At 44.0% G+C, this 24,696-nt stretch overlaps 1 pseudogene; it reads left to right on the forward strand.

Annotated features, from left to right (window-relative positions):
* Window positions 1–12,034: 12,034 nt before the first annotated feature.
* Window positions 12,035–24,696, forward strand: part of LOC121837890 — an 85,384-nt pseudogene continuing 72,722 nt past the window's right edge.

Here is a 24,696-nt window from a genome sequence, read left to right on the forward strand (position 1 = left end):
AACCGCTAGCCTGGGGTCCTTAACGTGCACCACGCAGTAGTGGTACGCGACCGCACGCCGGTACGATGCTTATCCAGATCGAAACGGGCAGGTGGGGATTGAACCCAGTACCCCTCGGTTCTGCAGCGTGAGCTTTCGCTCCACGTGCTCCGAGCTGGTGTACGCTAGCCCACTCCGCCACCAATCCCGCTTTATAATCTTTCTATTATTCGTAACGCATATCTAAACCCTATCACCACTGCACAAACCAGACCTCGTTAGCCACAATCACTGACTTCCTACTTTGCTCGCAGAAACCTCTTTACATTTTAATTGTTTTCATTTTTTTTCCAAGGACAATTAGTGACTGGAATTTTCTTTCTACATACGAGATTTACTCTTCTTACTTTATGACTATAGATTTCTTATTAATGCTTTCATTCTTCTGCCAGTTGCTCCTTGTGTTTCTATATCACTTTGTTTTCCTAGAATTTTATCAAAGATCTAGTGGTGTATATTGTTTGGTATTGCTGACAATATATAAGCAGTTACGTTGCTAATGACTTTTTCAAAACAGTAACGAGTAACATACTTATTTCAAGCAACGGGTAACGTGGCTACGTTACTCGTCACTTTTTCAAAACAGTAATTAATAGCATACTTACGTCACTTATTTCAAGTAACATATAACGTCGTTACACTGCTCGTTACTTTTCCAAACAGGAAGGAGTAACATGCTTAGATCACTTACTTCAAGTAGCGAGTAATATTGGTACGTTATATATTATTTTTTGAAGATAGTGGCGGGTAACACTTACGTCACTTATTTCATTAGGTCATCCCCTCAATCCACCTCACTGCCCATTTGAACGCACCGGTGTCGACCTGTTGGGGCCCCTCCCTTTTACACAAAACGATAACCGCTGGGTCATTGTTGCCGTGGACTAGTTGTCACGTTATGCAGTGACCGCTGCCTTACAGTCGGCCAACTCAGACGAACTCGCCACATTTCCCTCCGACCACATTCTTGGACACGCTCCTACCTTACCGTCAAAATGATGAACTTCCCTACACCGTAGCACATCTCGTGTGTCGTGCTGAAGAAACGCGCCAACTTGCCCGGCTACGCACATATACATCCCAGCAACGCCAATCCCGACGGTAGAACAAGGCTCTCCGCCCCCTTTCATATGAAATAGGGGACCTTGTTTTACTCTGGACGCCTCAACGTCAACAGGGCTTGGCTAGCAAATTCCTCCACCGCTACATCGGTCCGTACGTAGTCGTGCGCAAACTATCTGACCTTTCATACGACGTGCAACAACAGCAAGACACTACTAACCGACGCCGAGCAACCTCCCATGTAGTCCACGCAGACTTGTACACGTTACTGAAAAAAAGTAACTGATTACAATTACAATTACTACAGTCAAAAAAGTAACCAATTACCGTTACTGATTACTGCCTCCCAGAAGTAATTGAACAATTACTGCAAAGTAATTGATTACTTTTCAAGTTACTTTCACGTTACTTTTTATTGCGATGACAGAAATGCACAAATACACAGTAAAATATTGCGTACACAATTTTGTTTGGTTATTGTTCCTTTTTTTGTTTAAATAATAATTGGGTTGTGTGTGTGTTTATACAGCCTAGAACTTGGTCTGCCTCAACGGGCGACGAGTCTCCCAGCTGTAGATAAGCAATTTAGCCAGTGCGGTACAACCGCTAGCCTGGGGTCTTTAACGTGCATCACGCAGCAGTGATACACGACCGCACGCCGGTACGATGCTCATCCTTTTTTTGTTTTCAGACCCGGACCTTGTCGTGTAGCTGACGCGTCGACCTAAGGAACAAAGCCCACTAAAAAGTCAATAGCGAGTTCCCGCTTCCCGTCGACTTTATCAGCAATCTGCAACGAGATCCGGAACTCCCCAGCCAAGGCTGGTGGCGCGCTTGTAGAAGAGCGTGGCGTAAAAGAAAAAAGGATTTGCCGACTAATCCTAGTTTTATTTTTTTTAGATGTTAAAAAAAATGTCAATCATTTTTGCTCCATGGCTGAGTGACTATGCTGATTTTTGTGAGGAAAAAAAATTGTGGGATGAAAAATGTAATTGGTAATTGTGTAATCGATTTTGTAATTGATTACAGAAAAAAAGTAATTGAATTACTCCGAGCGTTACAGCTTGACAAATGTAATTGAAGCGTTACAAAATTACACTTAACTGTAATTGATTACAAGTAATCAATTACTTGTAACGCGTTACGTACAAGTCTGAGTCCACGTCACCCGCATGAAGCCCTACAACCTCCGACCCACCACCTGAACCGCCTGAACAAAAAAAGAAAAAAAATACTTCGTTAAGTGCGGTCGGTATGACCGCGAACAGAAAATGGGGGGGGGGGGGGGGGCGGGTAAGATTACACATATGAAGAAAAAGAACGCGCAAAATCAATGGCTAGGGCGCGCGACAGCTCGAGCTGAGACCGGTAGTTCCAAATAAAAGCCGACCGCCAGAGAAAGATTACTCCTTCAACGACAACACCGCAACAATATGTATTTATCTGTATATATATTTTTATGCACATATATATGCATTTTTACAGTATGGTTTCAAAAGCAACCCAGATCGCGAACAAAAAGAATCGTACCTTATTCACAAGTTCAAAGCCGGGATCAATAAACATCCCGGCTTTATGTCTTCCATTCATGCGGTGAACATACACGATCCTCCTGTAGTAGCGTGAGCGAACACATTCCACAGACTATTGGCCATCCAGGATTTATTTTATATAGAGTTCGTTCTAATAATATTTTTTTTAACGGAAAAGGCAGCAGATAACGTGTTTTCCCAAATGCTGTTTTATTTTTTTACCTTGATTTTTTTTTCGCGATTGGCGCCTGCAGTTTTGTGGCTGCCTCTCCGTTTTTGTTCAGTCAAATTTCCCAATACTGTACAATATTTATTTTCCCTTTCTGGGCAGCTTTACGCTGGGGGCTCTCGATTCAACTGTGTTGATTCTATCGTAGGGCTCTTGATGGAGCCAGGTGTTTAGAATTAGCATAATCCCTTGCTGCCATGGGCCACGCAATATAACCAAGGTATGTAAATATTTCCTCCGATGTTACCAGTCTCAAAAAAGTCTGTCTGAGGCCGGAACGTCGACGAACTTTAAGAATATGTTCTAAAAACTCCAACCACCGTCTCAAGTGCGCTTTCTGCCGTATATACTTTCGTTATCCTGCGCTACGTTCCTCTGTCCCTCTCTCGCTATATGTATATATATATATATATATATATATATATATATATATATATATATATATATATATATATAGTGGGCATGGTGGCATAAAAGTCAAGGGGCCGAAGGCGTATATATAACGAAGTGAATAACTCACGGTGAAAAACAATAAACAGTGGATGTTTAATCAACAGTTTCGCCGAGAGACTCGGCTTCGTCAGGAGATGACTCAGAAGCGCTCCTGACAAAGCCGAGTATCTCGGCTTTGTCATATATATATATATATATGCACATAATTTTTTTTCTCTCCCTCTCTTTCTTTGTAATCTTTACATTCTCTCTTTCCCTCCCCCAAGTGTGAAGTAGCCATCCTGCCAATCTCCGCGGGATAACCTCTTCACCTTGCCAATAAACCTATTTCTTTCTCTGTCTCTCTGGTATTCGCTGAGCCTGTAGGTTCGATTTTGCCAGGGAGCACCACAGTCGACCGCCATCTTCGAGGTCGCGGTTTGATTGGCTTAGGTACGCGATCGCCCGTTTGTAGTGTGTGCTAATTTCATATCGTACACAAAGCTTCGTTGAACAGAAAACAGAAAAAAAATATTTATATCGGGGGCGGGGACTTTTTATTTCCGTGTTGCCTCGGAGTACCGCATGTAAGCCATTTAGCGAGCGGCGAGACGAGCGACAGCGACAGCGACGAGAGTCAGCGACGAGCGACAGGCATTTCTCAAGTATAAACCTCATGTAAGTGATTTGACCAGCGACGAGACAAGCGACGACTACCCGCTTTGCAGTTGCTCGGTTACCCGCGACGTGTCAAACCGCATGAAAGCGAAGCGCGAAAATGACCGAACGACGATTTCTTGAAATCCAAAAACCGAGCGACGCGACGAGCGAGAATGAGAAATCTCCGTCGCTCGTCGCTGTAGCGGTCGCTCGTCTCCTCGCTCCCTAAATAGCTTACATACGCTTCAGCCTCCACTGTCGCTCGTCGAAACGCTCGGTTTTTGCATTTCTAGAAAACGTCGCTCCTCGCCTTGGTCGCTTGCTTCTGTCGCTTTCATGTGGTTTTCCTCATCGCGCGTTTGAGCGAGCAACAACGAAGCCAGTCGCCGTCGCTTGTCTTGTCGCTCGCCAAATCGCTTACATGAGGTTTATACTTAAATCGTTTGTACGATGGTGAACTGCGTGGTTGTAAGGCGCTCTAACTACAGGCGGTGAAAGCCTATTGACGAAAACTTTGCAAAAGGGGGCTTTTTCCTTACCCCAAAAGAAGTGACTACCACGTGTGAGAAGACGGCAGCCTTCACTTTGAAAAGAAGCTTCATTCGCTAATAAGAAATGCGCAGATTTTTTCATTAGCGGCGTACATGGTGAGCCGCGCGGTACGTTTCTGCGCAGGAACGTACACTGTAGGCACAACGCACGACACGAACGCGAAAGAGCAAAACGGTCACTCGGCCGAATTAAAGAGAGTCCGCTAGAGACCAAAAAAGGAAATACGACTAGCAAAACAAAACAAAACGTAATCAGACAGTGGTTCAAACGAAGTAGAAAAATCACAGTTCTTGCTTGAGAGATACCGCCGTGAGCACGGTGGGGACACGGAGCGTCAACGTTTCAACGGAACGCTGCACGCAGATGAAGCAGCAACACGGTCGCAGTGGACAAGTCCGCTAGCCAAAACAAACAAACTAACAATACAAAAAAAAAAATCGTACTGTGCTTTAAGAGCAAAAAAAAAAAAAAGAGAAAGAAATCTCTGGTTTCGCCTAAAAAGACCCTTGAAAATTGTAAAATGCTCCAAAACCATGCAGAAAGTTCCAGCCAGACGCCAGCCGCCAGCTACGTGGGATAGAAATAGACCACGAAGATGGCGACCGTGGTGGTAGATGCGAGCCCCCCTAGCGAGTGACGTCACGTGAATGTCACCTATAGGATGGCTCATATTATATTATTGGGCCTTTTCCATGTCATTTCATTATTGAGATTTTCCAATACGGTTCATACAGTAAAGAACGGCCTCAAGATATTTACCTATACGGTTCATACACTCAAGAAAGGTCTCAAGAAATCATAGGGAAGAGACCTTAAGTTCAGACTTGCCCAACGGTTGCTCATGTGCCACGGAGCACCCCCTCCAAGCGGAACGTCTCCAAGAGAACGCCATACTGGACCTTTGCATTGCCAGGAGAGCGTAAGAGGCAATCCTGGAGCAGTTGCCAACACATTCCAAGCAACACCTTTATAGAAAGAAGGACCACGCAACAAGAAGGGTGATAGGGTCGCAGTTCGCAATAGACCCTTTCTGAAATACACTCTGGCCACTTTGATCACTATTATCATCTGTCGAACGGCATCTGTGCCGTACCAATGGCGGCCTTCTAGTGACTGATAAAGGTGAAAATAAACTGATTTGATTTTGATTTGAAGATGTTGAAGATGCACCTTAGCAGATGATGCGAGGCCTGTATATTGGGGGGTTCGTAAGATGCCACGTAGGAATGTAACGCAAGAGCTATGTAGGCGTGCATTTCTATCTCCGATTCAGTAAATATGTGGGCTGCACACAATCGGCTTTAAAGCCCTTTGGTGGATAGAATTTTATCATGGCGTCGGTGTGGGTTGGAGCTTTGGTCACACTGTAGGTTCTTCGTCACTATCGAACTGAAATATTAGCGAAAGAACTACACCTTGAACAATTCCTTGCCTGCCGTTGGCATGCGAAAGTTGCTGTGCCGGAAAAATAACAAGTTCATTACCGCCATCGGTATGGCCAAACTTAAACTGCTATACGAACCGCAAGACGGCACAGAATTTTGGAAAGGGTCCATTTCGTAGAGGGAAACGTTGGTGGCCCGGAGGCATAGAATATACCTGCGGAACATTTATTGTAGCGGTGTCGACTCTGCAAAGAGTCACAGCGCTTACAAAAACCAAGACAAACAAGTGGAACCAGGAGGGCGCAAGGGTCAACCGAGGGATTGTGGAAACTGAAGACTAAAGCGACAAGCAGAAAGAAACGACAGCGGCAAGCCTCAAACCAGAGTCTTTTGCGATTTGACAGGCTTTGTATATAGAATAAAGGAAGCTATACACAAGCCGGAGCATCATGCACGCGAAGGTATCTTTGGCAGTCTTGCAATCACTCATGCTTACTTCCCGAGCACCGAACCTGCCAAAGTTAGCACCGCTATTATGTTGCATCTGTTTGAGGCTTGTGGGTGTCGTTTGCTTCTGTTTGTCGCTTTAGTGGCATCAGTAAGTGGAGAGGAACGTAGTGTATCTACTACATAAAGCGATAGTAGATGGCGCCCCCTCCCCGCAACTGTAGAGAGCCTGTATTACTCTGTGCAACTGTTCCATCGGGGTCAAGGGGCTTGCAGGCCGCGTTTGCAATACGAGCTGCGAGCAGACCTTGAAAGCGTTGATCGTCCGCATGCGTCTCCACCTTTCTGCCTGAATTCCTCCTCGTCACGCGACAATGCGACGCATGCGCACTTGCGAAGAATTTTCGCAAGGCGTCCGCCATTAAATTGCAAATGCTCCCCGTGGTTTGAGATGCACCCTCTCTTCAATCTAGGCTCTCTACGTGCAACCGCCGCACCCAAGCATGCCCGCTGCACAACGGATTTTTAGAAGAGACGAACGGTACACGGAAGCCGGCGCCACGCCGGTCGCTTACGTTGTCAGTAAATAAAGATTTCTTTAAAGACGAAAACATAACCATTAGTTCCGTTTAAACTCGAGTCGGTATTCGCCGAAGTTTCTGACACCTGCAAAATATATATCCACAGCACGCTGATATCAAAACTGTATTCTGAAGGAAATTGTAATGTTCCCCTTTCGCAAGAAATAATTTTAAAAGCATCGCTTTTGTTTATCTGAAGTTTTATGGCATTGTATATGCCAAACCAATGAGGAAAAAAAGATCAAGAGTGTATGGGTGTGTTTGTCCCCAGAAACAGTTTTCTCAAAAACGCTGGTTCACCCTGCTTCGTGTATCTTGTATTAAGGCCCGTTCACACTGTTGCGACCGACTTCTACCGAGAGAGACCAGACCGGTTTTTAAGCCTTTTGTGACTTCTTAGGACCGGATGCGATGCAACGGAGCTGCATCGCATTCGGTCCTAAGAAGTCGCATCGCATCCGGTCAAACGCAACTGCATCGCATCCGGTCAAACGCAATTGTCTGAACTGGCCTTTATTGTCATCATTTTAGCGAAAAAAAACAACTTTAAGTGCACTTCGGCTATAAACATTCTTAAGAGCAAGCTTGACGAAACCATGGTACACACGCTGCAGACTGGCAGTGCTTTTACTTTACCCTTGCCATATTATTATCGATATCTGAAAAAGCTGCCCTGTCCTTTACTTTCGTCCATTATCTACCCTTCTGCCCATCTCCCGGCTGCGCGGTTGTTTTGAACGCTGGGATTTTGTTTATAACAAACCCCCTACACCCATAAATCTCTCCGTCCCTCCGTCCGTCTGTCAGTCAGCCTGTGCGTTAGCGCACGCACTATGTCAGGGCATGTCAGGACAACCTGCTTAATTGCCACTGCAACTTACAAATTATAACTTTTAATTTCTAAATTGAATATCCTAGAACCGAAGTACCTTAACGTTTCTGAAGAAACATTCCCATTGTTGTTTCGGTTAATATATTACAGATCTTCACTTCAATACCGCAGTTTTTTTTATACACGAGCGGATATTTTAACAAATCATCAACATATTATAGAACCAGGTAATTGTTGGCTACAGGCGAACCACATGCCTTAAACCTGGTCTTGGCGAGCGTGGTTTACACAATACGAAAGTAGGTTTTCGGGCATGCACAGAAACTGCATTCGTTGAAGCACTTATTATGCTACGTTACAACGGGGTCTGTTGGGATTCAAACGTTACAAACACGGCATCGATTGAAATTGCGCCTTCCAGAAACGAATGCACACAACAATACATACTTGCTGCTATATGTTGCTTTTTAATTGTACGCAGTCAGTCACTCTACATAAAGAGGCAGCGTGAGAACTGGGAGGTAAAGATATATTTGGACCATACAATATTGTTTTATATGTGACACCAAGGTCATCCTCGGCGTCATATTTGAGACACTCCCATGCTTTCGATCAGTTGCACGTAGTTTCGTCGCAATTTCTTTGTCTGTTAGTGTATCGCAAAGACTGAATTAGGTCGTGTTAATATGCGGAGAGCAAGTCGTCTGCTTTTTGCGCAGGAGTTGCGGTGTCCTCAGAACGACGCCTAGCTCCGATTGGCTCTGATTGGAAGGATAGTGGGTAGAACTTGGTGGTAGATGTTTTGTGGTCTTCACAATTCTTTATTCTGTCAGTCAGCCAATAAGAGCTCGAAGTTCCGACGTCACCAAATTCCTGCAAAGCAGCAGACGACCTTGTGCTCCGCATTGAGACAGCGTGGATTTAGTCTGCTGTTAAATGAGGTGACTTGTTTCACCACCGTACTCCGTTTCACATTGAAATGAACTAAAGGCTGCATGAGCCTGAGATTTTTGCTCTCGATCATGCCTTGGATTGGAGGGTATTTTTATTATGAAATCATAGAACGAAAATACATACTGCCTCGCTTGTGCCACGTGGAGTAGTTCATGCGATATTGTAAGACAACGTGTAGTCTGACACCTAATCTGATATTTTAACGTGCATTGTCTGTACATTGGTTTGCACTACCGTGTGCCAGTGCACCCATATTATGTAGTGCTGCACGCAGAATCTCGTACGCAGTGCCAAGGGAATGCTAATCCCATTCGACCCAAAGTACTGGACTGAATTATATTCAATTTGAGGTAATATTCGTATAGGGGGATCATCGATCCAGGATCTAGTCAGTCGTCTCTTCGGCCTCTTCCTGGGGCTCTGATGGCTCCCACCGCTGACGCATTGCGCGTCACCAGGTCACTTCAGGATCTCGGGGCTCTGCATCGCTTTCGCGCTACGTGCTCCGAGCTGCGGTGAGCTTGCACGGCTAGTAATCGACCCCACTGCGCGCACAGTTAGCAGAAACAATCTCCGTTTGGCCGAAATACAAAATAGCCTTGATTCACTTTCCTCTTACGGATTAAATTGCTATACAAAGAATGTCTTTCCGCGGCGTTCTTTCGAGTTTGGGGTCATGTTGACATTTTTTGTTTTGTTTTGTTTTGTTCTTTTTTGGCTATTTTATATTAACTTACGTCAAACTCTGTACTTCTTTATGTGATGGAGGGAACGCCTTGTATTTCTTTGTTCCCCCCATAAACAGTTCGAACGCGACCGCCCATCCACCGAACGCCAAACACCGAAACGTTGAACGCCAAACCCGGGCGTCCGGCGATCGGCGTTCGTGTTCAATATGGCAGTAAAGACCACCGTGTTGAGACAAAGCAAGCTCCCTTTTCGTGTACTCACTAATTGGCGCGTCAATAAAAAAATAGTCACTAATTGGAGCAGTCGCAGATTATCAAATTCACAATCGGTCGTGGGTCTGATTTCGTTGAGGCGAGCTTACAATTTGGTTATTTCTTTTTAATATAAGATTAGTTTGCAAAGATTGTCCTTTGAAGTAGGTGCTACGCATTTTGTAGCGGTTTCCGTGGCATTTCGTTGCTCTTCGGAAATCCCGATCTTTATACAGCAGTGTTAAAAGAATAAGAACTAACAAGTAGAAAGAGAACACAATGGTTACGGACAAGAATGCTCACATTATGACAGCTACATTCTGCCACGTCTCCGCTCCAGCCCGAGAATCATTGGAAAGTTCAGGAAATCAACAATGCAATCGTGAAAGTCACAGAAGACGACACCCACAATAGTGTTAAGGGGGAAAACAATATCCGCTTAGTTTTTGCCGGAAGTGCAGATTTCTAGTTCTGATTTTCGGCACATTTGACAGAGAATCGTGTAGAACCTAAGACCATCAAAATTATTGCGCTAAAAATGATGAGAACGCCTGTTAAGATGCATATATGTTTGTAATATTTTTTGCATTTATTTTTTTGTTATTTGCAGTTCGAGGGTTTGGTAGGTAGGTATGCATCTGTTCAGTTATTAAAAAAAGTTAAATAGTAGTGTACACAATTAACAGCTCAACATACGAGTATAAATCATCTTAAACGTGGTTAAAGCACGCACCCTACGAACGAACTTGCAACATGGCACCTAACAGAAAACCTTAGTATCTAACTGTTGGCTGGTCTTTCTAGACTCAAACGTGCTTCCACTCACTTCTTAGGAAGAACGAACGACATGCTTGTTTAGAATGCACGCAGTAGATATAACTTATAAAGACCCTCAGTGTGCAAGTAAATGCCATCTGTTCAGACGTAACCTGAGTCTTTACTCGGGTGGTGAGAAGCGAACTTTAAGCCAAGACGATAACGTTTTGAACCTTGCCATTAAAATAACATCAAGCGTTAATTAAGTTTTCAATTATAAGTATCTTCTGACTAAAAAATTAAATTTGCAATCTTAAATATCTGCTGACTCGGAATCTTGGCTATAAAAGACCTGAACGCGAGCACCGCGCGGAGAAAATATTTTTTTAACCACCACGCCTCACTACATCTCGGATGATTTTGCGTGACACAACGTAATGGCAATTCCGTTGGCGCTTTGGAAATGTGCCTCATTGAGAGTATTGACGAATCCCCATTTTACAGCCACAGTTTTCCTTCTGGCGCAGGGTGGAGGAATGTACGTCGTGGGCAATTTTTCGCTTGCATAGATTCGGTTTGAAGCCGAGTAAAGTAATGAAATATCTCGCACAAAAGCACCTACTACTATTTCTTCACTTAAGATTTCGTGTCACGGCTAGACCATAATGAGCTTGAGCGCAAATTCTCCAGCTGCAATATATATGTCCTCAAGTACAAAACAAAAATGATAAGTGATATAAGTGTTTTACTTAATTAGCCAGCAAATTGACCAGTTTCTGAGGTTTCCCAGTGCCCCCATGGCCCCCATTTGAGATCAAGTTTTTAAGCCCCGAGCTTGAGGCAAGTAGCTAATTCATGTACGCAGAACACTGACGTTGTTTTTGATACATTTTAGTTACCTTGCCGTTTTTTTTTTGTTTTTTTTTTATGAAACTCAAAACATGATTGTTTTATCTTGCAGCTTTTCCTTGCCCATTATCGGGTGCGTTCGGTTGCTGTTGTGTTTTAAATTGAAGGTTGCTTCAATATAAAATGGTATAGTGTTCTTTATTGTTTAGGTTATGGTTATTGAGCGTTTAATATGAACACTTCCTCTTCACACCTGACGTTAACAATACTATTATTGCATTTCAGTTTTCTTTTCTTGGTAAATTGCAGGGCGGAAGAAAACATGGGCAGCGTTAAGAGTAAGGGATATCTTCAAACAGAATTTTAGATAGAATGAGGTCACAAAAAAGGCGAGAGCAAAATATTTTGGCGTAGGGCAACTCGATTCAATGGTGATGGACAGCTGACAATCTGCTGCATCATCACGGCAACCGAATCCAAACCTCCGCTTTATTGTTCCGTTGAGATCACTGCCACTTGGAAACAACACAGACTTAATGCCGCCTATATCCTACACAGAATTCGAAACCGTCGTAACAGCCAGCCACTCTTCCTAGGAAAAGTTTACTTCCGCTGTGGCCTATGAAAGAACAATGTACAGGCACAAGCTCCGCCTCCGCTCAGGTATAAGAGAGACAAGAAAATGTGTGTATCTTATCCAGCTCACGCTAAAGGCTCGAGTCACATACATATTGTCCATCAGAAATAGTATTTTTCTTCTAACGCCTGCTTCGAGTTCAGATCATGGTTCTTCTGCAAGTGTTCCTTGTATTCTGCGGACTAGCTTACGGTAAGACCTTTCACGCGAAGGTTCTGGGTGATCTCGCGTGCTTTTCATGTTGAAGTTTGGCATACCTACGGCTAATTTTGTGTTCATGTAGAACTAAGAAGCACCTATAACAGTTTTTAAACTTCTGCAGTTAACATTAAGAAGATGCAAATTATTATCGCCGAATGATTCTAATTCACTTCGTAAGCAAACGTGAGATGCTTAGACTCCGTTTCACCGTAAGTTAGAGCGCTGTCACAGGCTATATAGTCATTAAAATATAAAAAAAATCCAGGTCATGGCTCATTAAGGTTCCATTTCTTGCATCGTGATTCTGTCTTTGGGGTTTTTACGCGCTGATGCCGCAGTGTCATTGGCTGTGTAGGGATAATAAGATAAGTGGGGCATGGCCTCGAAAAGTGTTTCCTAAATTTTTAGTAACTGTAAGAGACACACATTTGCAAGCATACATAATAGGAGCACCGAGTTACAGTATACTTTCTTTGTTTGATTAGATGAACTGGCGAATGGGCACGCAACGAAAGACTGCGAACGCAATAACGCCGACTATTTGCTGCTGCTTGATTGGCCCCCGGCTCGTAATGTGAGCCGTGCACTGCAAGCATTGGCGCTTTTCCGTGATGTTTTCTTACGTTATGTGTAAGTCACCGGAAGATCAGTGAGCGAACATCGTGTGCAAGTGTATTCCTTGAGCAGGTTACCACGCTTCATACGAAGTACATATGTTTCCAGCGGCTCTCGACGTATGCCGCAGTAAAGGCCTATTCATATTAAGTTTTCTTAAAGTAAAAAAAACTGTTTTTTTTTTTTTACTTCACATTATGTTAGGTTGCAAGAGCTTATGCTTCAAATCGCCGAGACATCTGTACTTCATATTAAGTGTGGGTACCAGTTTACAGAAATATCCCGGCACGCGATATTCGAGACATGATTGTTTCGCTGACTTACATGTAACATAAGAAAACGTACGAAAACGGTAATGAGTGAAGCGGCACCCGTCTGCGGCTATACGCAAGATACTTCCGATCGCTCCGCTTCGACAGGATTTCCGAGTTTGTTGATGTAAAATTTTCAGGACGATGAAAATATACAGAATTTACAAAGTGGGGAATTTATCGAGGCCCCCATGTGTTGATATTCAACATTTTAGAGGGAATCTTTCGTCGTACGGGAGTATTCAAGAATCTCCATCAAGTATCTCGCATTTCATGAACGCTAAGGGAGCGGTGCTATTGAGGCGATTCTTTATGCTCGTATACTTGCGGGGACATAAACTACCAATTGTGCCTCCTTACGTCTTTGGTAAAAGTTGCTTATGCACTGTTCAAATCAATTTCGAGTATGGCGCTACTAACACAAAACTTAAAAATAATATTAAACTCAAATAATGCGATGTCTGTACAAACCCTAGGCGTTTCAAACACCCCGCTCATCTTCCCTGCGCAGCTTGCATGTTGTAGGCCTAGCCATAACCTCAGCAACCGCATTAGCAGAACTCCAGTTGTGGTTCTCTGTGCTTTTATACCCTTTCTGCGTGCTCTTCTGCGCGAAACTGAAGAAAATTTGGCTTTTTATGCATCGTTTCACCTTAAGTCTGAGCCAGCGCTACATGCTGGTGGGACCAATCAGACTGCGCACAATCAAGGTGTTCGTCATGTTTCTGCACCTGGTCTATCATCTCTGGACAAATGTGTATAAGTACGGCATAGTGGCTTGCCCTTTTGGCGCTGTTTGGTTTGTCCCATTAGGTTGTAGCTTCGACAGCATCTTGACTTAAGCAGAAACGAAGTATAGACAGCAAGTTGAAGTACGATAAACTTAGATTGCTGTTGGGCAGCAATAAATGGCGACGGATCTAAACATCCCTCATTAACACCTGAGTTTTCAACTAGTAAACTAACAAAATCAGCCGTGTGCAGAATACGCGATCCCGAATTGTACAGGGTCGGTTTTATGCATTTAGGATTAAAAAGCCGTAATGCTAAACTAATACGGGTGATGTAGGCGAGTTATACAGCCAGGGGACATGATAGCTTAATCTTCACAATAAATGAAATAATTAGTTAAAATTTGTATATTTGCTTTTTAATTTTATGCAAAATTAACATGTGGTGGCAATTAGAAACTTACTGAATATCATCGTAAACCACTGAACCTATACTTTTGATGAAACATTGAGCTGTGAGAAACTTGAAGTGCAATAGTTTGTTTCACTATTGCGCACTAAAGCCACCACTCATGCAGCAGACACAAGGCTAGCGTATTATCCTACACAAATATATTAGCTTTAGTGTGCATTGCCGGCTCCTCCCAGGACAATAAGTGTTTCTACTGCCCATTACCGTAAACAAACGTGTGTGAATTTGTCTCGTAGAAACTCTAGCCTGTTGGTAAACCGCGTGCTATACTTGACTCTTCTTTTGTTGCTCGCCGGTGATGAGCTTAATCCCGGTCCGCTGATTGAAGCTTAGATATAATTGATAAAGTGCTTACAAATGGGGCAATAGGCAAACATGAATAAGCTTGATAGTATCGGCGACAGGGTTTGCAGAGCACGAGGCTATGATGGCAGAGGTGAACTGTAAGCTCGGTGTAACCGAAAAGCAGATCCAGGGGGTTAATAAATCAATATATAAACAAGCGATTTCCATACCAGACCTTATATAAGAAGTTACATTTTCAAAACCAGATTGTTGACCTAAGAAATGGAAGTCGTGGGCATAATATGGTCTTCTAAGACTTAAACGACAAAACCGCTCAGAAACTTAGATTCAGTCAGAAGATTTGACTAAACAGATTTGCAAAGCTAACCTCGCGATGGATCTAACCTCCATAGAAAGAGCGCAACGTGTTGGTCGCTACCACGAGAGGGTAAAAAACCAATTATTGTTAAATTTGCGTCGTATAAGGAAAAGCAGGACGTACTGTCAAATGCTAAACCCAAAATATCCGAAAAAAATTGTGTGAATACCCTAAGTTAAAATAAAAGCCGACAGTAATAACCAGTTGCAACTAAAAATTGACAAGTTCATTGTTAAAGGACACCTTTCAAGTGCGATAAGTATTTTTGCTAGTAAAGCATTGGCACTACCGTGAACGAAATAACACGGCTGTTGGAATTTAGTAGCTTTTGTTGCAAACTACAGAAGTATAATAACTAATGTTCAGGAACTTGCTGGACTCTTTGATTCTGCCAAGACTGATATAGAATTTCGAAGAGAATCATGGCTGAACCCGTCCATTGCAAATAGTGAATTCTTCCTAAAAGAGTTTGTTGCTTATCGAAATTACCGGTCCGGCCTTGGGGGAGGAGTGTTTCTGCTGAGCTATTCTTCCTTATCATCTCTGCTACTAGTCTTTGGTCATGATCGGTACACGTTGTTAAAAAGGTAAGGAATTGCATTTACAATTACTTTTGGCTAAATATAACTAATTACAGTTACCATTGCACTTCCATAAAAAAGAGTGACCATTACTTCAAAACGTAATCCGTTACTTTCGAGGCGTTACTTTGAACTTTACTGTAATAGGGTAAGAAAAATGACACAAGTGTTATGAAAGCGTTTATTTTTGCCGCAGCTCACACTTTTGGGACCTAGAGCAACATCTGGCTCTTAAAAAGTCTCATCGGACATTTGCCTCGTTTCTATGTAAAGATGTTGTCCGCTGCACTAAACACCCTTTTCAGTCCACCTTTTTCCAAATAGGTTCTGCCGCCTGGACGTGCGACTGAGTGACTAGACAAAGCGCGTTCGCCAGGCCTCCCTACCCGCTTGACACCCAGAAAACTTTTGCTGCGGAGTGCGACACAGCAGGAGTGCTCATAGACAGAAACGCGGTATTGGTGTTTGCAATTGTAGGGTGAGAAGCACCTCGGAGATTAGTGCTTGAGAGCGGTTGGCTGAGGCTGAACGTATCTCTTCAGTCGATCGACATGAATAATGTCGTTGTGTCGGAAGCGGGCATCGGATGGGGGTGAGAGTAGTTCGACGTGGCATGTGACTGGTGTCGTTTTTTGAAGACGCGATATGGCCCGACATACTTGCCCAGGAACTTGTCTGCTAAACCTTGTCGCTTGATGGGTGTCCACACCATGACGAGGTCTTCTGGTGCGGAAGTTGCGACTTTATAAAGCAAATCATGGCCAGTTTTTGCGGTAGGCTGCTGCTGAGCAGTTCAAAGTTTAGCGAGTTGGTGGCGCTCCTCGGCGCGGCATATGTCAACTGTATGAGAAGGGCCTCTTGATCGCTCGCTGAATAAGGGGAAGCAGTGTCCAAATTACACGATGCTTCGCGTCCATAAGAAAGGAAGATGGGAGAGAAACCAGCGGTGTCTGGTTGCCCGGTATTCTATGCGAATGTTACGAAGGGCAAAATGGTGTCCCAATTGTTATGATCAGAAGCGATGTATATTGCTATCATATCCGCGACGGTTCTATCAAAGCTTTCAGTCAGTTGGTTTGAGGGTAATAGAGAGAGGTGGGTGTGATGTACGACGCTGCAAGCCTTTAGGGTGGCCTCTTCAGTTTGGTATAAGAACTGACGGCCTCTGTCGCTTAAAAGATATTTCGGCGCACCGTGGCGTGGCAGGATGTTCGCTATAAAAAAAAACTGGCAACAGCTTCAGCGGGTGCATTTGGGAGCGCAGCCGTTTCCTCGTACCTAGTAAAATAGTCGACCGCGGTGACCATTTAACGATTCCCTTGGGAAGAGAGTGGGAATTGTCCGAAGAGGTCAATGCCAACGCGTTCAAACGGATGATCTGAGCAAACTAAGGGTTGAACCGATCCTGTGGGACCGCTTGTGGGGCGCTTCTGTTGCAGACATTGAAGACATGATTGTACTAATCTAAGGATAGTGTCATAAAGTTTCGGTCAATAATAACGCAGTTTGATACGTGCGTATGTTTTTGGGAATCCCATATGGCCGGCCGTGCGGTCGTCATGGAAAGCGCGAAGAGGGCCAGGCCGGAGGTACGTTGGAACAACGAGAAGCCATCGATTTCCATCTGGAGAAATATTGTGGCGACAACGGATTCCATCACGCAATGAAAACTACTGCATTTGTTTTCGAAGTGCATTATTTAAGAGATCGGTTGGTCGTTCAAAATACCCAACAAGGCCCCTAATCAAAGGATATTTCTGTTTTTCGGTTTAGAATGAGGTTGTATGAATTGAAGCTAGGTCAAAAGCGTCATCAATATGACCTATGGCTTCGTCCGGTCCCTAGACAGGACAGAGTGAGACTACTTCTGCGTCCGTATGCTTCATACCAGATTCGTAAGCAACTGCGAAGCTATATTTCTGTAATGCCAGTATCCATCGACCAAGACGTCCCGTTGCGTTCTTAAGTGAAGAGAGATAACAAAGGGCGCGATGGTCGGTGACGATTTTGGAATGACGTCCATATTAGTACGGTTGAAAGTTTTTAATGCCCTGAACGACGGTCAGGCACTTATTTTTCTGTTATTATGTAATTATTCTCTGCTTTGGAGAGTGAATGGCTGGCGTAGGGGACAACGTATTCGTGTGACGTTTCGGGGTGATGCTGAACTAAGACGACTTCGACCTCGTTGCCGCTGACGTCGATGTGTTACTCTGTTCGTGCTGCCTCATTATAGTGACGAAGTATTGGATCGGACTTAAGGGCTGTCTTCAGGGCACTAAACGCGCGTTCACATTCGGGAGACCACACAAATGAGACATGACTTTGAAGAAAATGAAAAAGAGGAGCAGCTATGTCAGCGAACTGGGGAATAAAACGACGGAAGTATGTATATGTGTGTATATTTAAAGTAAGCAGCCACGTGAACTTTGAAATAAAATATATTGTAGATACTTTGAGGTTAGTACAGTATGTGAGGGAGCTTACTCGCATTATTACGTGTTGGACCTTTTGTTCTGTAGTTCGCCCCACCTGGTTACCTCCATGCGTATCTTTCCAGGTATTAATGATCACCAAGCTCGGGTTGCAAGCATAAGAACAACATTTAAAAAATTGAAGTCGGGTGAATCGAAGATAATATTTTTTTGATAGAAAGGTGATTCTTTCGCATCGCTAATAAGCTTCTTAGCCAGCTGTCTGGGTTTTCAGTGTATTTCTGAGGAGTACCAAATATAAGAATTATGGTGCCTCCTTGAAAGGAAAGTGTCCGATCTCACGAATATGTATGCTTAAGTATAGACACTTGTAAACTTTAAAAAAATGGAAGAAGTCATGGGTGACCTCCAGTACATTCAGAATGATTAAAAAAAGAAAACAACCGTTTGTTCTATATACAAAAGAAAAAAATTAGTAAAGGGGAATATCTTATGTAGCACGTGAACCCAAATTGAATATGGAAAGCGCAAAATAATTATACTTCAAAAGATTCATGGAATACTACAAGCCAAATCTACATGTTTTTGACAATATATAAAAGGATCCGGATCAGATTATCTAGGAATAACTGAGATTGTGCAGGTGTTTTTTTTTTTTTTTTGTTTAGATAAAACTGAGAACCCAACGTGTTTAAATATATTTTTTACTCCGTGTTATTTTTCCAAAACTCTCTCGCAGTTTTTTACCGTACGTAACTACTATATCGCTGATGGAACCAGTTGAACTTAGTGTATGTGGAAATGTAGGGCTGTTATGGGATATCGATAAAACAAATGCAGATGGTCCAGTAATATTTCACCCCGCGTACTGAAGTAATGTGTGCGACCGATTTCGGCTTTATCTTTATTTCATTCCGTGAAGTCGCTATCAACAGCATTGACTGGAACGTCGCCCACGTTGTCCCTATTCAAAAAAGAGGTTAAAAAGGCATCAAATTATAGGCCCATTTCACTAATATCGATTGCATGCTCAATTATAGAACAGAGTTTATATCCGGAGATAAGTGAGCATACAACAGAAAACATTTTTTTATATATATATATAAAAGGACAACACGGGTTTCGGAAAAAAAATTATCTAGCTCAACGCAACTCCTTGAATATTATCATGAGTTTATTATGTTTTACAGCACACACAGTGTGTAATTTTGAACGGCGAAACTTCGAATTCTGTTTACGTCACGTCGGGTGTTCCGCAGGGGTCGGTCTTTGCATCTCTTTTGTTTTCAATCTGTATAATGATACTTCAGCAGGAACGTTTTCATGCGTCAGGTTGTTCGCTGATAATTTCGTTCTGCATAAAACAAATTAAGATTAAGAGGGATGTCGCTGAGTTACAAAAGGACTTAGACCGTATTCATACCTGGTGTTCTGAGATGAAAATGAATTCAAATCCCCAAAAATGTGTACAGCTATGTTTCGCAAATAAAAACGAAAACTTGAAAATGATTATTATATAAATGTCATTCAAGTAATCAACCAACAAAAGGAAGCCTAAGGCTCCAATCCAATTTAGGTGTTATTTTATCCATTCATTTTTCATGCAATGCTGAGGTAGATGATGCAATTGCTAACGCTGATACTGCTCCGAACCTTATTCACAAAAATCTAAAGTGCTCAGACATTGCATTATTAAATGGTGCCTATCTAACATATGTCAGGCCGATGGTCCCAAACGGCACACCTGTGCCGTGTGGGACCATCCACAAAAAATATTGATTGATAAACTCGAAAACATAAAACATTGAACTGCTCGAATTTCTCTTAGGGCGGTACGGCGGAAGGAGAGTGTCACGAAAATGGAAAATAAATTTAATTGAGAATCACTCTTCTCTTGACGAAAAAAAAAACTGTGATTAAAGTTCTTCTCAATATTTGCTAATAAAAGAGGAATAAATAGCGCAAAATTATCTGAAAGAACCATACTATCTAAGAAATGCCTTCGGGTCTACTTACCCGCAATACACTCGAAGAGCCAATCTCTACGATCTACAAAATCAGTTCGGTGAATGATGAAGAGGAACGTCTGTTTATACTTTAAAATGAAGTCTGCACTGTAGCATTACTCAATGCAAGCATGACGCTTTGCAGTGCACAATGCGACAGCGCAGAATTTATATTTAGGTGCGCCTCATCATTCGTAGAGCTGATTTCGTAGATCGTAGAGACATGCTTTTTGAACGTTTTGCTGCTAAGTAGACGCGCAGGCATATATTAGGTTGTATTAGTATTCTCATCGGAATGATCATGTCTTTAAAGAGGCAGAATGCCAAGGCGAAAAAAATATTCAAGCGAATTAGTTTATTTTTGTAAAACCATTGTACAGTGAGCAAGCTGTCTGAGGAGCAAGTGTGCATTGCAAATGAAGATATTTTTTTTTTTTTTGCAAGGCTGTATCCCCCTGGCTGTAACGCCTTTAGATAATGCGGGTTAATATTTGAATGAAGAGAATACACGAATCCTAAGATACAGAGACACCGCTCGCTCGCATTATCGTGGGTAGCCAATTGCGCCTGCTGAACGAGTGATAACTTTAGCTCTCCTCGATGCTTTTCAAGCGCTTTCCATGCTTTCCATTATCCAACTATTCGCTCTGTCTCGCGTGAGTTTAAACGTTGTAACGCCCGTGTGCAAATAGCCGTAAACTGCATCCGGTTCTAAACTAGAGGGAGGGTTTCGCAGTTTTTGGGAAAACAAATATACACGCTATCTTCTGTAAATGACCAAAGCCCTGTCAGATTTCATTCACAATTATGATAAAATGATTGTGAGCAAAAATATTAGCAAATATACGTGAAGTGTGCCGGGGATACCCTCCCACTCTGTTTGCTGCCAAACATAAAAAGGGGCCACTACAATGTCTCCCTGGTCGTTAAAATTGTAGCAGCGTGGCGCTGCAAGTCACGGCGCACCACGGCGCATCGGCTGTGCGCACCCCGGTCACGGATGTCACGTGACAAGCGCCTATAAGTATAGCACGTTCAATAAAGAAGCTCTCTTTGCCCGTTGGAATGTCGTCTGCTCAAGTTATCACATTGGCGACGAGAATGACAACGCACCCGCGCTGCCCAGCGGAAGCGTCGCAGACGGCAGCAGACGAGCACCATACGAGCGGGGCCAACTGAACGGACAGCGACAGCCAAAGCAGCGCAGTCATCGCATCTCAAGCGGGCGACGGACGGAGCGGACACGACGGACGGAAGCCAGCAAGCGATAAGTACACCGTCGGTTTGCCGAAATATGGCACCTCTTGGAAAGCTTGACGCATTGCCCATCTTTGCATTCGAGCTGCCGCTAGCGTAGGTACAGGCTTATCGTGCCCCAGTATCCCAAGCAGTGGCTGATGGTCTGTATAGAGAGTGAACTCCCTACCATACAGGTAGCGATGGAACTTTTTCAGACCAAACATCAGAGCTAGCGCTTCTCGCTCGCACTGCGCATAGTTCTTTTCCGCTGACGTGAGCGTTCGCGACGCGAACGCCACTGGGCGCTCTTCCCCTTCTGGTGTTACATGAAAAATGACAGCACCAATCCCGTACGATGAAGCATCACACAGCAATGCAATTGGCTTGTCTACGTCGTAGAACGTAAGAACCTGGCTGTTTACGAGCAACTGCTTCGTAGCAGCAAAGGCCTCGCTGCACTTCCGAGTCCACGACCACTTTTCACCTTTTTTCAACAACCGATAAAGCGGTTCAGCTACGCACGAAACATTCTTGAGAAACTTAGCGTAAAAGTTTAGCATCCCCAAATACGCCTTCAGTTCCGTTACGCAGGTGGGCTCGGGCGCTTCTGTGATAGCCTTTGTCATTGCTTCTGTCGGGTAAATGCCATCGGCACTCACCGTGTGACCCAGGTAGGTCACCGAGCTTTGGAAAAAACGGCACTTGTCCGTTTTCAAAGTGACATTGTAGTCACGAAGTCGACGCAAGACGCATTCCAGCGTCTTTTGACAGTCCTGGGTATCCTTTCCAGACACGATGACGTCATCAATGTAGCATCCCACATGAGGTATGCCTTTAAGCACCTCGTCCATGAAGGACTGAAAAATGGCTGGCGCACTGGCCACACCAAACGGTAGGCGTTGGAACTGAAACAACCCCATATGCGTGTTTATAGTCAAAAGTGGTTTGGACTCGGCAGCCAGCGGTACCTGCTGATACGCAGCAGAAAGATCCAGCACGCAAAACACTTTGCCACCTGCGATGGCAGTGTACAGATCTTCAGGTCGCGGCAGTGGGTAATGGTCGGTTTTTAGTACAGGGTTGATCGTTACTTTGTAATCCCCGCACAACCTGAGTGATCCATCTTTCTTGTGAATTACAACTACCGGAGTCGCCCACTCACTGTGACTTACGCGGCGTAAAACCCCGCTCTTCTCTAGCCTGTCCAGCTCTTCTCCAACCTTATCGCGTAACGCGTAAGGCACCGGTCTCGCCTTGCAAAAAACCGGCGTACAATCTTGTTTTAGAACTATCTTCGCTTGATAGTTGTTCGTGACACTAGACTGATTAGAAAATACTGTCGGGAACTTGTTACGCAGCGCTTCTATTCGGTGTGAATCAGTTACATGCTCCAGTGACATGACGCTTTTCCAATCAAGTCTGAGCCTCTCAAGCCAGTTCCGCCCCATGAGCAACGGCAATTTCTTGCCTTGGTTATCGACGACGATAACGGGCAGTTTCAAAGTCTGGTTTTCGTATGTGACGGAAACGTCACATTGCCCTTTTACCGGGATTCGTTCACCCGTGTACGTTTTTAGGTTTACCCGAGATGGCTCACACTTGACATGAGGGAACACGGTTTTCGCAACACTTTCAGGAACAATTGTTACAGCCGCTCCTGTATCAATTTGCATGAAAACGTCCGCCCCTTCAACATTGACTTTCACTTCATAACCCGAACGCACCGTGTTAAGGCAGTGATAGACGTCCAGTTCTGAATCGTCCTCCGAGCAGTCCACTGCATTCGCGTTCTTGGGTCCCTTTTTCTCGTTCGAGCACACTTTTTGCAAATGGCCTAACTTGCCACACTTGTGACACGTAGCATTCTTGTACCAACATTTGCTTGCCGCATGCGCCCTTCCACATCTTTCGCAAGACTTCTTGCTTTGCTTGTGTTTTCGAACGTCACGCTTATTGACGTTATCTTTCTGGTTCGCTCTTATCTCGTTCAACGACGCGTCTTTGCTTCCGGCGTGTAGTAACGCTGTCTGTCGTGCCGCCTGCTCTTGATCCAATGCGATCTTGCATGCCCTTTCGAAGGTTAAGCTTTCTTCGGCGAATAGCGCACGTTGCGTTTCTTCGCGCCGTATTCCCGCCACAAGCCTGTCCCTCAGAGCATCTTGCAGAAACTGGCCAAAGTCACACTTCCTTGCCAAATGCTTTAGCGCTACAATGAAATCTTCAACGCTCTCCTGTTCCTCTTGTACACGTCTGTTGAATTTGCACCTTTCCGCTATGACCGAGCTCTTCGGGCTATAGTGGTTTTTCAGCAAAACTTTCACTTCTTCGAACGACTTATCTCCCGGTACTGCCGGTACGACCAAGCTTTTCAGAACTTCGTAAGCTCGAGGTCCTATAACGGTCAAGAACACCGCTAGCTTCTTTTCTGGTTTGATGTCGTTTGCGCTAACGAAGTGCTCGAAACGCTCTAAATACGATAACTTGAGCAGACGACAATTACCTAAGCAGACCGTACTAGCGTACCCTTTCCGCTTTAAACAAAACATCCAACAGCCTCTCAAGCAACGGATGGCGTAGCAAGAGAACGAGAATATTATCATTGATCCGCAGCCGATTTGATTCTGTCATTTCCCAAGCGCCGAACAACGAATCACGCAACAAGAAGCAGGAAGATAACGCGCCACGCCCTGGGATTCTTAAGCCCTCTGTTGCTCCACTCATTACTACCCACATAGCATGCCTAAATACCTTAGTAGAAATACACATTACTGAGCGAGCAAAAAATCAATGGCTTTGGCGGTGACAGCGTTTCTTGCGTTTTAACGGCTTGACGCGTTCAGCATCGCAGTTTAACCCTTTGAATTGAGAGAGGTGACTACCGCCACCTACCGTCTTAGAAATTCCTGGAGGCAGTCTTCGCGAATTCGGTATCTCGGTGCGTTGGAGGCCACCCTTTCCGCAGCACGATAACGCGACAGCGTGGACAGCGGGTTGCGCATACGTTCTCCCGGACGCGGGGTTTTCGCTCCACAAAGGTAGGATTTGACGCTGTAGGCTATTTTTGTAATACAAATGAGCCGTGTTCTGGAATGTATTTTCACATCAAAGCAATAACTGTCATGGCTCTGCACTGTTCATTCTCTACAGCCCAAAACTCAGTATTAGATGTCCCAGAAAAGCTTGCCATAGGCTACGGCAACAAGATCACGCAAACATGATCACGAATGTGAGAGAGGAAGGCAATTAACTGCCTCGGCGCTCCTTATAGGTTTACTGGTGTGACACGACGGGGGAGATCGTGAACAAGCCTTGTCAATACTTGTAATCATTGACAGCTTAAGAATCCCAGGTCACGTCCTATTATGGTCATATTTCTCGCTTCGCAATCTTTTTTTTAGGCAAAGTTCTCGACTAAAGCCTTGTTCAGGCAGTTGCGTTCCCGGTGTTAGAGGCTTAGAGCTACCGAAACGACCTCTGCTACAAAGTCGCCGGGAGAAGTATTTGCCCTATACAACGTACCAGACAACGTAAAACGTAGCTTTCTGAAGCAATT

This window comes from Ixodes scapularis, unplaced genomic scaffold (genome assembly GCF_016920785.2).
Source record: "Ixodes scapularis isolate PalLabHiFi unplaced genomic scaffold, ASM1692078v2 PGA_scaffold4__175_contigs__length_147842914, whole genome shotgun sequence".
NCBI lineage: Eukaryota > Metazoa > Arthropoda > Arachnida > Ixodida > Ixodidae > Ixodes > Ixodes scapularis.